The sequence below is a fragment of the Parasteatoda tepidariorum genome, chromosome 2, assembly GCF_982258835.1.
Source record: "Parasteatoda tepidariorum strain Cologne lab strain chromosome 2, Ptep-v5.0, whole genome shotgun sequence".
NCBI lineage: Eukaryota > Metazoa > Arthropoda > Arachnida > Araneae > Theridiidae > Parasteatoda > Parasteatoda tepidariorum.
In genome coordinates this window covers 15591252-15604839 of record NC_141756.1, presented here as the reverse complement: position 1 = coordinate 15604839, position 13588 = coordinate 15591252, and the positions used below count along the sequence as shown (strand labels likewise).

The 13588-nt window shown below is 28.0% G+C and overlaps 1 long non-coding RNA gene across 1 annotated transcript; it reads left to right on the top strand.

Moving 5' to 3' along the window:
* Positions 1–2602: 2602 nt before the first annotated feature.
* On the top strand, positions 2603–9917 carry LOC147814553 (uncharacterized). The gene is made up of 3 exons (XR_015431281.1): positions 2603–2910; positions 4621–6055; positions 9748–9917. It is a non-coding gene; the product is annotated as an uncharacterized LOC147814553 (long non-coding RNA).
* The last annotated feature ends 3671 nt before the right edge of the window (positions 9918–13588 follow it).

The following is a 13588-nucleotide window of genomic DNA, read 5'->3' as shown; positions in this document are numbered from 1 at the left end:
ATAAATGCAAGCAATAAGTTAAAAATCGACTATCACATTTTTTAATAAACTGCACTAGTAACTCGTGTTTTATCATTGGGCATGTGAACAATACGTTTCAAGTTCTTATGCACAAATTATAAGTTCTTAATGTGTTTTTGATAGTGTGAATAATTCGAAAAACTCTTCGTTATTTTAATTTTATATAGAAAAATAATGGGGTTATATTTGAATTTACGAATAAAATGCGTGTGGTTACAGAGATGTAAATTATACTTTTGATCGAGACTTTTAAACAAAATTTATTGCACAGGCACTTACTGCATTGCTATTTAAGTCTGTTTCACTCTCTTGCCGAAAATATGAGGCTGGGATAGCCTGGTTTTAAGGGCTTTGGACTCACGTTCATGAGAATGGGAGTTCGAATCCGGTCAAAGACTCCCCGTAGTGAATGGTGACTGGTGCACTTTAAGTCTGTCGGGTCGCAATGTCCATCATGTTCCCATCACAAATTATGCCTATGGGGGTACTGATTCGGAGATAGATCGTTCTCCGGTTCATGTGAATGGGTCCGCCCTATAAATGGGTGTGGCAGAAGTTGAATGCTTGGCCATAGATGGCGCCACTGGAAAACAAGAACAATCACATCCTTTGCCCTAATGGCCAACGACAACAACAACAACAGCCGAATATATGCAACTATAGCAATAATATTATTTTTTAGATATAGTTCAATAGAAATGGGTAATAAGATAAGAGAATTTACAGCACCATTTAGTGTAGTTCAGTTATCCGACTACATTCGACATCATTTTTTTTTAAAATATTAATGTAAAATTTTTAAGAACTAGTTAATTTGTTTTATTATGCTTAAAAACTTATAAAAGTAGCTAAAAAGATTATTATTATTTTATTTTTATTTCTTAAGTGGCCATTTTTATGTAGAAATAAGGCATTTTTTGCATATGCCATAAACACTGTAAAAAAAAAACTATCACCCAAAACAAAAAAATCTTTGAGGATTTTGTGTAGAAGGCTTTTATTATCTTTAAAGTAAGTGCATATACTACTGAGTTAGGGATCAATGTAGTTAAATAAACAAATTTTAAAAATTTTCGCACTTGTCTTTGCGAAAAAACAGGTATTAAAATGAAATTCTAATTTTTTTCTCTTAGTCTGTTGTTCAAAACATGTGTGACATAATCATAATCATAATACTCGTGAAAAATTGTAAGCAATTATTTTAAAAGCAACATGAAATATCGTGTTTAAGGTGGTGTAAAATGTAAAAAAAATCTGATTTTGAGATAAATGCACTTAAAACCCCTAGTCTATACAGTGTTATCAGCTTGAATAAAAACTGCCATAACTTTGTAAATAATTAGAGTACAAACAAAAGTAAAATATTTGTAGAAAGCTAAGATTACAGGTATTTTAAATTTATAATAAACTCAATTTCAAAAATTTTATCCAAAGTCATGTTTTTGCACTAGTCAGATACCTTAAAGGTAGTGTTGACGTTCCAGTCTCAAAAACAGTAAAAATCAGGAAAAAAGGAGTTATAAAGTTGTAAAGCATACTGAATTTAGTACGAAAGGATAGATTGTTACCATTATTAGCTCAAAATTAGCATTTGTTTTGTAATTTTTTATAAGGCATTGTAACAGAATTGTGTTAGAAAGAAAACTAAAAAACTAGGTATCACAAGATATTTTTATATAACGCAAATCAAATCTATCCTGAGGAAAATACGATCCTTGCTGCTTTAGTCCATTAAGTAAGTCTTTTAGTTCTACGTAGCCAATTCACTATACCTAGACATTTTTTTAATGAAAATTGCTGCAGCGCGGCGAAGATAAACTTTGAAGGAAAGATGAGGAAGCTGAGAACTTTGCTACTCTAGCCCATAAAGTAATAGTTACGGAATTCTTGAATAAATAAACGTGCTTTTTAATCGTTTATGTTCCCAATTTGCCTAAGATTTTTGTAAGGATTGAATGTACTAAGATATTTATGTTCCGAAGATTTTCGTACTAAAATTATGGTGTTCACCAATTTTGAAAATTCATTTTTCTCGTCTATCTAGAATTAAAAGATTGAAATTGTTTTTTTTAATGAATATTTCTGCAGCATTTCAAAATGTCGAGAACGGACATCATCGGGTGCAATTTTTCTCAAAAAAAAGCAAAATAAAAAATAGCCAATGAACGTGGTTAAATGAGATTATTAACTTTTATTTTAAATGGTAAATAAATAAAATTTAATTTTGGTATCAAAGATTATTTTTGAATGTCTTCAATACGCTTCTCTTATACTCACTACGGGGAAGATGATGTTTGGATTCTAAGAGCATTCACAGAATAACCCACATGAATCGCAACCAAAGGACTTCTGCACATGATTCATGGAAGAAAAAATATTACAGACTTGTGCATGATATCATATTTTTTAAAATTTTGTTGTTAGTTAAATAAAAGTAGGATTTTCCCCAAACAACCTTATAAAGACAAATAATAAGTAGCATTTCATTTCCAGATATGGGATGGAAAGTACTGTTCATCAGATTGTGATTTCTCAAGGCTTGCTCCATGCAATCACACGCACAACCAACTATGGTCAAATACCTCCCAGCAAAAACATAAGTTCTGGCCATCTTCGAAATTACTGACGGTACTGATTGAAAAGTGAAGGTGCAAATTACTGTCAGCTGGGTTGATTGCTGGGCCACCCTATGAACTTTTGCCAACATTGTAGGAAGTGTTGGGCCTGTACATTACAAACAGCCGCATCCCGTCAGTCTGAATCTACCCAATGGGCCACCAAGTTAAAGTTGTCTGCTGCCGCCAGTGAAGCGGTCGAGCGAGTAACCGTAACTGTGAATTTATTGTTTAGAAAAAGAAGCACGTTGGATTCTTATAATTTTCAAAAAAGGTAAGGTTTTATTTTTTTCTATTACATTGAAGTTATTATTTTAATCATTTTTGATTTACTATTGTTCAAATATGTTTACGACGTGCAGATTTCGGTTTACAAAGAACCGCGTTTGAAGTGCTGTTTTGGCGCTATGTTTTAGATTGGCAATCATCTTTATTCAATTAATACATCATAATTAACACCTTTCTAAGATAGAATAATAAAAAATATTAAATTTAATTCAATGAAAATGTACAGACAAATGTTTTATCAACACCAAGATCGCCGCCAAATTTTTAGCGACAATCGAGCAGTAACACGCCAAAAACAAATATAAATTCTGTTGTATGATGACTCTTTAAGTACAATTCATAATATGTTGTAGCATATGATATAAATCAGGTTTATCTAAGTATATTATGAAAATAGGTTTGTATAATAATCAAGAATTTTCATTAAAACTTATTTCTTTATGTTAAATAATATTTAGATTTTAGTTAACTAATTGCTGTTAGTAATATTAAAAATTGTTTCTGTTATATGTATTTCATTTTAATGAAATTTTTGAGCTAAATTCAAGTGTAAAAATAGGTAAAGGTTTAATAAATTATACTAAATAGTTTAAATTAAGATGAAAAATTTATTTGTACATGTTAATATAAATAATTGCGAAGAATCGTGCTGTGAATTCTTAAACAACCTAAAAAAATATAGATTATGGAAAGTTTTTTAGCACGCAGTTGCTCATACTTAATTGTATATTGGCTAACCCCACTTATACAAAAAAAAATATTACAAAATTCTTTTATATTTTGAAATCAATGTTAAGTTACTTCATAATTTTTGTTAAGAGTTAAGTGAATAATGTTTTTATTGTGAATTTCAAGTTAATATTCATATAAAATAATGCCCGATTTTTATAGGGATTATAAAAATATATAAAAGTTCAATACAATATGAAAACAAAATTCATACTCAATAAAAATAACAAACAACTCTTTTTCTATTAGTTTTAAAAATGTTAGAAAACCTGTTAGCGCTCTCCATGAATTTCTATAGGTTTTCTTATTTCTTGCTGTGTTTATTATTAATTTAATGAACTCGCACTCGTATTGGTAACATGCGATCAAAATTTCTACTTTTCGACTAGTTAGAGTACTAAAATCTACAGGAGCTCTGTACTTGTTGACAATTTAAATTACAATCATTTCCTGACCGCTATAGACAGAATATAATACCATTTTATTTACAAGTACAACTTCTTAAAAGGATGTTTGACCACTTTCGAAGTAGCCGAGGTGCTTCAAATTTAACTTGTATTCTATTGAGAAAACAAGTTATAACTGCTTCCAAATCACTGAAAGCTAAATTTATAATAATTTTTTGCAGAGAATCTTTCAGTGGAAATAAAAGTTTTTCAATTAACTCCTTGAAAGATTTTCAATGCTAACCTTATATTTTGTGATCCTACAGCCGAACTTAGAAAATTTTGTTGTTTTATTGTTGACAATTCTGTTAAGAAAATTTCCTGACCTACAAGTTATTTTTCTCATTCTAATTTCTGAAAAATATTATTCTAATTTTCATTCAAACGTTTTGAGTGCCCGTTGTGTAATGCTTTTTAAATTTTTGCTGAAAGTTAAGCGAAATCTTTTTTACTGTATACCTCAAGTTAATATTCACATGAAAGTAAGACCTTTTTTATTCTTTTACCTCTTTAAATGTTAGAAAACCTGTGCCAGTCCTCCATGAATTTCTGTAAGTTTTATTACTTAATGTATTTATTATTTATTGAATTATCTCGCTTTCATGTTTGTAACAATGGTAACTTGCAATTGAAATTTCTACTATTTTCCAACTGAGTGAAGTACTGCGTCTCTGTTCTCATCAACTTCACTTTCCAAGTAGCTGAAGTGCTCCAAATTCAACTCTTATTCCATTGACAACTTACATCTTATCACTTAAAGGAATTTTTTTTTTCTTAAACTAAATATCAAATCCTTATATTGAGCTTTGTATGGAAGTGCTAGACTAATATAATTATTAATAATAGTTTATTAGACACAATATGCTTTAATATTAGATTCCATTGAACACTAATTTAAACGTAAATTTACGAGTAGTTTGAAACACGGCTTAACGAAAAAATCTAGCCGCTTTTTTTTTATTGATAATTTTCTTATTTTATTTTCATAATCTGTTTTGGCTTGAGCAAAATAGTTGTTGTTTGCCTGTCAGTCTGACCACAGCAAAGTGAGGGTTTAAACGCACATATTTTAAATTATTGTACTAGGGGGCGAACCATATGGAAACGACAAAAATTTGATTATAATCAATTTGAGAGGTTTTTTTCAAAATAAATTAAATTTCAAAAATGACTTTTATGTGAAACTGTTCTATTTTACATAAATTAAATTGAGAAAAGCAACTATTACCAACCAATTCCCCTGATACAAATTTTTAAATTTATTAATAGTTAAAATGATTTATCAATTAACTTTTTTTTTTTTTCATCATCTACAGAATCTTTGATGTGCATAAATAATTTAATATTATTTTGAGAAGTAATATTTTAATTATTATTATTTGAATTATGATTTTAAAGAAGGATTAAGGACATTTTAATGTATTAAGCGAATTCATTTATAAAGTACAGTGAATTCTCACTTATGCACCAGTCTTTGGGACCAAGAGAAAAAGCGTATAAGATTTAAAAAACAGTAAGTTCATGCAAATAAGAAAAGCTTCAGATTCAGCAAAAGCTAAATTTACAATAATTTTTTGTGGAGAATCTTTAAGTGGAAATAAAAAAATAAATTTCAATTAACTCTTTGGAAGATTTTAAACGCTGACCTTATATTTTGTGATCCTAGAGGCGAACTTAGAAAATTTTGTTGTTTTATTGATGACGATTCTGTTAATAAAATTTCGTAGCCTGCAAGTTATTTTTCTCATTCAAATTTCTAAAAAATATTATTCTAATTTTTACTTAATCTTTCTGGGTGTCCGTTGTATAATGTTTTTTAAATTTCTGCTAAAAGTTTACTGAAAAAATTTTTTACTGTATATCTCAAGTTAATATTTACATAAAAATAAGACCCTTTTTTTTCCCTTTTAGCTCTTCAAATGTTGGTAAACCTGTGCCAGTCCACCATGAATTTCTGTAAGTTTTATTACTTTTATCATCTGCAGAATCTTTGATGTGCATAAATAATTTATTATTTTGAGAAGTATTATTTTAATTATTATTATTTGAATTATGATTTTAAAGAAGGATTAGGGACATTTTAATGTATTAAGCAAATTCATTTATAAAATACAGTGAATTCTCATTATGCTTCAGTCTTTGGGACCAAGAGAAAAAGTCCATAAGATTTTAAAAACAGTAAGTTCATACAAATAAGAAAAGCTAGATAGAAAAGTTTCAATAGCTGAATAAAACTACAAATAGTCGTGAATAGCGGCTAAACCTTCTAATTGTTTTTAATGATTTCGAGTAATGTTTTTGTCATCTCTGTTTTCGCGTAAACTGAGTAATAGTAATCGCTATAGCTTTACATTCCTTGACCAAAAACTAACGTTTTAATTGGTGGTGGGAAAGACACTGCTAGATAAATTTTGAAAGCATATGGGTGGTATATATGGTGGTTTCAATGTGGGTGGTGTGATAGATAAGACACCTTATTCAAATTCATATAAAAAAAAATGTCTTCCTAGAAACAATAAAGGTGAAAAAAATCCCATAGGGAAGAAAAATGAACTGTATTACTAGATCCAGTAACTTATTTCCTTTTATCTGTAACGAAGATTGTTTATTTGCTTTAAACTGAAAACTTTTTCTAAAAAATGGGATTATTTTTTTCTATTTAAACAAAAAATAAAATCAAAATTTTAGACTTTTAAAAAAAAATTGTGTGCTGAATTGAAATATTTATTTTCTGAATGATGCATAAAGAATTATAATTATTATTTTCCTATATAATGATCAAGGGCCTTTGAAAACCTTTGTATATATGCAAAAGGCACATAAAAGAGGTGGCGCAGAAGTGATTGGTCACTGTATGTAGTTTTATATTTTAATAATGGTTATTAATTTTCATTTTAATCGTTCACTTCCCTATTCAATGAAAAAAAGTGTTATATTTATAAATTTTATTGATGTATATAAAATATTTTTTTAAAAATTTTATTAAGTACAGTAAGATTTTGATTGTGAAAACACAATCATATTTAAAAACCTACCTTGTTAACATAGCTTAAAAACGTGTAGGTTAAAGAGAAAAAAAAAAAGTAACGACAAAGTACTGATCTTGAAACTAACCTGTACAATATTGAATGCCTTCTAAGACATTATTTGGTAGAAAAAATTTTTGCGATAAGAACAATTTTTTAGTCCAAGCAAATAAAATGCCCCGTAAAAGTTAAAAAATTCTTAATAAAATGTGTAAGTAAATTTAATTTATGGTAACTAAGAAATAATGTTAATAACACCTACATTTCACTTATTTATCTATTCTTCAATAGTACAAAATATTTTTATTTGGCAATAATATATACACCTACCTTTTTAAAAACAAAAAAGTTTTCTTGAAACAGAAGTTTAAAATGTAAACACATTAGGAATCTCTAAACTAACATTTAAGTGCGACAGAAGCAAAAAGATTATAGAAATCTTACGATTTTATGAGTTAAACGAGATAAAAAACATCAGAACCAGTTTAATTACATATTGAAATGTTGAAGTTTTTAAAGATTCTTTTTTAACTTTCCGCCCTATAAACGGGTTGTGGTTGTGTGACGTGGGCGACCCTGCTTCACCACAGGTGCCCACTGGGTAACGAGAAGAAAGTAGTAGTTCTGGCATTCCTGTGGCCAATGAGACAACCCCCCAGTGCCTGCAATTTAAAAAAAAAAGGGAAAAAAGTCTATAATAAGGAAACGCCCATTGTAACGCTCCTGTCCTTGGGCAATCAAACAGGTTTAAATGTTTTCAGTCTAATTTTTCTCTGAATTATTCATTAGATTTAAATAAGTTTTGTTTCTTTTTATTTGTGGCCCATAATGTGTGTATCCTATTACAGAGTTTATTTGCTAGAATTCGAAAAGTATATGTTGAAAGTGGTTAATGTGCAACTCCTGCTATTCTAATCTACAGAAAATGACAACTAATTTTTCTGTATCAAATAAAAATGCAGTGTACCTCCTCGAGAAGGGCCAACCGTCCTCACTGCCCTTTGACGACACTGTCTGATAATATTCCTTTTAAAAAATTTAATGTGTAAATGATGATTACACACTTTTAAAATTATTCGTGTTAATAAGTTTGATTCAGATACCATTACAAATATTTACTTTGTTAATTCTCAACTGGTTAAATTTTTAAAAGATTTTTTTAGTATCAATAAGTTTATTAAAAGATTTTTTAAAAAAATTTGAAATGAATATTTTTTTTAAAAATATGTACCTTTCAATATTTATTTTTAATTAATCGATTATTAGTTAATAGTTTAAATTATGGAAAAAGCCTTCAAGTTTAACAATATTTTTTTCTATTGCACAATGATTTTCTATTAGCATGTTTTTTTTCTTTGTAAGCTACAAATTTTTCTCATTTTGATAATGGGTGAGAACTACTTTTTGAAATATACATGTAAAATAGTAGGTATAGGATGGTAATTTTACAGTCGTTAAGAATCGAATTCAGCTGTTACATAATAGTACACATTTTGTTAACTATTTACGGTGTTAATTAAAAGCCCTTTAAAAACTCGGTGTACCCTTTTTTTTTTTAGGAAGCACCTTTCCCTTTTTTATTCCTAGGCATAGTAATGGAGTATTTAACAAATATTTTTTGTTAAAAGAAGGAACTAAATTAATAAAAAAATTTGAAGAAAAGAAATTTCATCAGAGATGTAAACAATGTTATTAATATTTATGTAAACTTTTCATTTTTTGTCTTACATCTATACCAGTTATATAAAGACATTACGGAAATCGTGACATTGGTCAAATCTGTCGTTATTCTTATCTAGTTCTTGTGTTTTTTATATGAGGAAAACATTAATTTCACAAAGCATCACCATTAAAGTAACTTAAGAATTTATTGATTTATAAAGTTATTACAGAATTGTAAAATTATCTGCCTTTTTAACTAGCAAATTTTGAGCAACCTTTTTTCATATGGTTTCAATTCTGGTTTCAATTCAATACATATTATTGTTTTGATGCCTATTTTAATATGAAAAATGTTGTAAATTTTGAAATTTTTTTTGTCAAGGGTATACAATTAAAAATTTAATCAAAAGTAAAGCGAAAAAGAAATACTATTGATACATTCGTGCATGTAAGTAATATATATTTAAAAGTAATTTTTCTTCTACAGCTTTCCTTGAAACAATAATTTACATTAGAATATCATAATTGTTTTAAATATTAAATGCAATAAAATTGAGCACCATAAAATTAATGAAGAAAAAACTGCATGTTTTTTAAAATTAAATATTTTCTGAGAAAAGGTTTGCACAAAATTAAACACCCTGAATAACTTTTCATTTAACAGTTAGATTTTCATGTACTAGTTGTCAATCTTAATGGGTTCGTGAGTCAATATTCAATAATTTCATTCAGAAAGGAATTTTATGTTCAAAATCTTCCTAAATTATAAGACAGGTGTATGTTTTGCATGGTGTTACTAATTTGAAGACTTATTTGATGAGTCAAAATTTATCAATGAAATGATAAAAGCAAAAACTTTTCAATAGAAATTTTAGTTTTAAAAGCTCATTTTCACAAAAATACTTATGTTTTTAAAATATACGATTTGCATAATTTTTATTTTATTATCCTCTCTTTCAGGAGAACTCTTCTGTGCTATTCCAAGTGATTCTATGTAGACAAAGATATGATTTCTCTGTTGTTTTTATTATTTTTAAAATTAAATTGAAATTTGTGTAATATTTGTATTGATTAAGGTTATGTCTTTGTATTTATATGTCTTTGTATAATAAAATGTTTGCAAGAGACAATGTTGATTATTCATTTAACTAATTTCAGGGTACATTCAATTCATTACATGACTGGTTACATTAGTACATTTTTGTCCAATACACCTATTTTTTGTTAAATTTGCTGCAAGACTAAATATAATCAGTAAAACATGAATTCATGATCAGTATCGCACTAAATGATCATCTCTGGACAGCCTCTTAATATTATCGGCTGTAGGTTGTATTTATTTTTGTATAGGGTACAATAGTATCACTAGATTCCTTAAGAACACAGCTTTAATTTTAAAACATATATATACTGACTACAAGCTATTATAGACATATATATTGACTTCAAGTTAAAACTTGAAAAATTACTTGTGAGATACAGAATTTTCATAATTCTGGACAGCAGTTTTATTACTCTGCTTTTAAGTAGAATATCACTGTAAAGAAAAGATTATTACATATGTTTACCTAGTTTAAAAATGTATTGATAAGTGGAAGCATAGATTGTGCACAGCAAATCTTTAGGACTAAGGGGTTGAACTGTGTAAAAAATATTCTTTGCATAAAACAATTTAAATGAAAAAATTAACCTAGAAATATTTTCTTAGTTCATATATTAATAATTTATTCAGAAATGTATTAGATAGCTAGATATTTATTTAGCTAATTGAATTAAATAAAAATTAGGTTTGTGGGTTTTAATTACTCCTGTAACTAGGTCAATGACCTCTCGTAAACCTCTATAAACTAAAGGGATGCTGCTGGGTGTATATAAATTGCTGGCCCTCAATTATTGATTCATTGATTACCCTCTACTGGAAAATGTCGGGCAATCACTCACCCAGCGCGTTTTAGACAGTAACTGCTGGGTTAGGTACTACCGGCCATCGATAGGCCGGTATTGTTGGCTCGACAGAAGGCCAGCCATTCACTTTAGTACAGTTGAAAGTGACTTTTGCCGGCACAGACCCGTCGCTTTAGCTGGTGGCAAACAGCAGTTTTGTGGAGCTGGACCTACAGATTTGTTTTTGCTGGGCTAGCTTCGTTTCTCAGGATATTATCTCTTAACAGCAGTGGTAGGTATGACATTTAAATTTGACTTCACCTGAGACAGCACCTGAGCTGGCAAGCCCACTTTCCAAACTTCCGCACCGCAACCAGCGAATGGATTTCTAACCACGACAGATTTAACAGGAACCATGCTGGGTAGACTAGCCAGCTGTTTAATCCATAACCAGGATCAAACTCACAACCCTCGGTCCTCCACTCCACCAGTGAGTGAAATGAGCAACTTCCAGAAAATCAAAGTATTCTGGGAAGCGTGCACCAGCTATCTATGCAAGCTACAAAAAATGAATAATGAAAACATTTTTATATCTATGTCCTACCGTGCAATAGTTCAATAATCAAGTAATGTTTAATTTCGGAGGGGATTTTGTCCCCCCTAACCCTCCTCCAAACTACACCACTGATAAGGTGTGTAAAACTTGTGACAGAGGGTTTCGATAAAATATGTGTACTTGAAGCTAGAGACGTATATATCCGAGCACGACTAAGATATAGATCAGTTAAACCTTATTTTCCCCAAAACTCAAACTTTAGATGTGTAATAGATACAAAAAAAAGGAACATTAACACTATAGTAAACCAAAAAATCTTCATTAAAAATCTTTGCATATGGTAGTTAATATAATACCCTCCTCCCCCCAAAAAAGGATAGTTCATTTATTAGAGTGTAGGTGAAATTCAATATATAACCATCTTAATGTAGTGAGTTCAGTATTGTTCTAATCTGACACAATGAATAAAGAGATACACAGAGGAAATTTATGGATGTAATTAGGTTGATTCTCGTCATAACACTGGAAATATATTTCTTCTGTCTATCTCAAACTTGTGTTATAGGTTTTTTCAACTTAAAAAGAATTTTTAAGCCGTTCCTAGAATTTACAAACAAACATACTATTGCATATGAATAAATAAATAAGTACCACCATCCACAGAAAAAATTGACAAAACAGACACCATAGCTTGATATACTAAGTTTTAAAACACTTTAATTGGACATTTGCATTCATGTCCTTTTTACTCCTAGCTATAATTGAGAAATATAGTAGGAAAAGAAATAATTAACTCTTATCAATCATTTAAGTAAACTGTCCTTTTAAATTAACCATAGAAGTGTAATCATATTATTATCATTCCATTTGGTAAAAGGAATAGAGAAATAAGAATGGTAGAGAATAGTTAGAATTGTCAAATTATAAATTTTTTTTTTTTTTAATGTTTTTAATAGAAAATTTCAAAATAAGTGCTTTAGAAGCTTTATTAGTAAGACAATAATAATTTTTCGTGAATTTTATGAAGTGTGCAAATTGTCTACCTTTTCTCTAAATTAGTTGTTTTATCTATCGTTAAAAAAGCTTTAGCTAAAAAATTAATTTTTGATGAAAAAGCTTTTTAAAAGCTTTTTCAGTTAACGAAAAAAGAAATTTCATTGAAAAGTGTCCAGAAATTCTGTAAATAAATTAAAATATATTAATTTTCGAGGATTTCATGAAAATAAAGTTAGAAATTTTATTTCGTCATCTTATAAGCAATACTTATTCGGTTTCTTACTCAAAGAGTAAAATTACATAACAGAAGTTATGCAAAATTTTGATGGATTTCAATTTATTTCTGGAAGGAATTTTTTTTCCATTTGGCTTTTTATCTTATAAGCTTATTTTTTCAATTCTTAACATTAGAAATTAAAAAATTTTATAAAACTAATTAAATCTTTATAAAATTTCGCTCTTAAATTATTTTGTGAATGAATTTATATGCATTTTAATGATAATAAAAGCAATTTTTCTTCCTTTCTTATCATTTAATTATTTTATTTTCCAACATAAAAACTGAATGGAATTGTAAGACTGACTCAGTATATTTTAAATAATGTGAATATATTTCTGCATGTTTGATGGAAATCGAATTAGAAAATTTTCAAATCTATTACTAATATATGTTGAAATTCCCCTTAAAACTGTTTTTTATATCTAGAAAATTAATGATAATTATCTCATTCCATTTTAATTTAAAAAAAAAAGGTACTGGTAAAATGAAAAAAAAAATATTTTAAGTTAAAAGTTACGTATATGATAAATATTTGAATTGTGTTATTATTATTGTTTTGATTGTTATTATTTATTGCTGTGTCATTTTTATCTAATGAAAGTAAGATAATCCATTGAATAAAAATATTTATTAACAAATGCTGAAATTAGCTTTCTAATTGTTTAATATTTTTATAATTTAAAATTTAATTATTCCTTCTCTCAATGTCTTGTTTTGACTTTTTCTTAAGAAAAAAAAGTTTCTGAATTAAAAATAGGTTGCATAAATAAAAAAAAAAATCATTTCTGAAAAGAGCTTTGTAAATGATAAATTTCGAAGCTTTTAGAATAACTTTTTATAAAAAAAATTTTTCTATCATTCTTAATCGAATTTTGATTAAATTAAACCAATTTTTTAATTTTTATTATATCTTATATGAAGCAAATATGAATATTTAATTCTTTTCTTAACAATCAATGTGACGGCTAACTTTTTATTTCAATACAAATGTAAAACTCATTAATTCACTGTCGGGACTAAATCGAAAACAAAGTCTATTTATAACTCTTTATTCTTTATTTCTTACCACAGAAATGTTTCAGTTA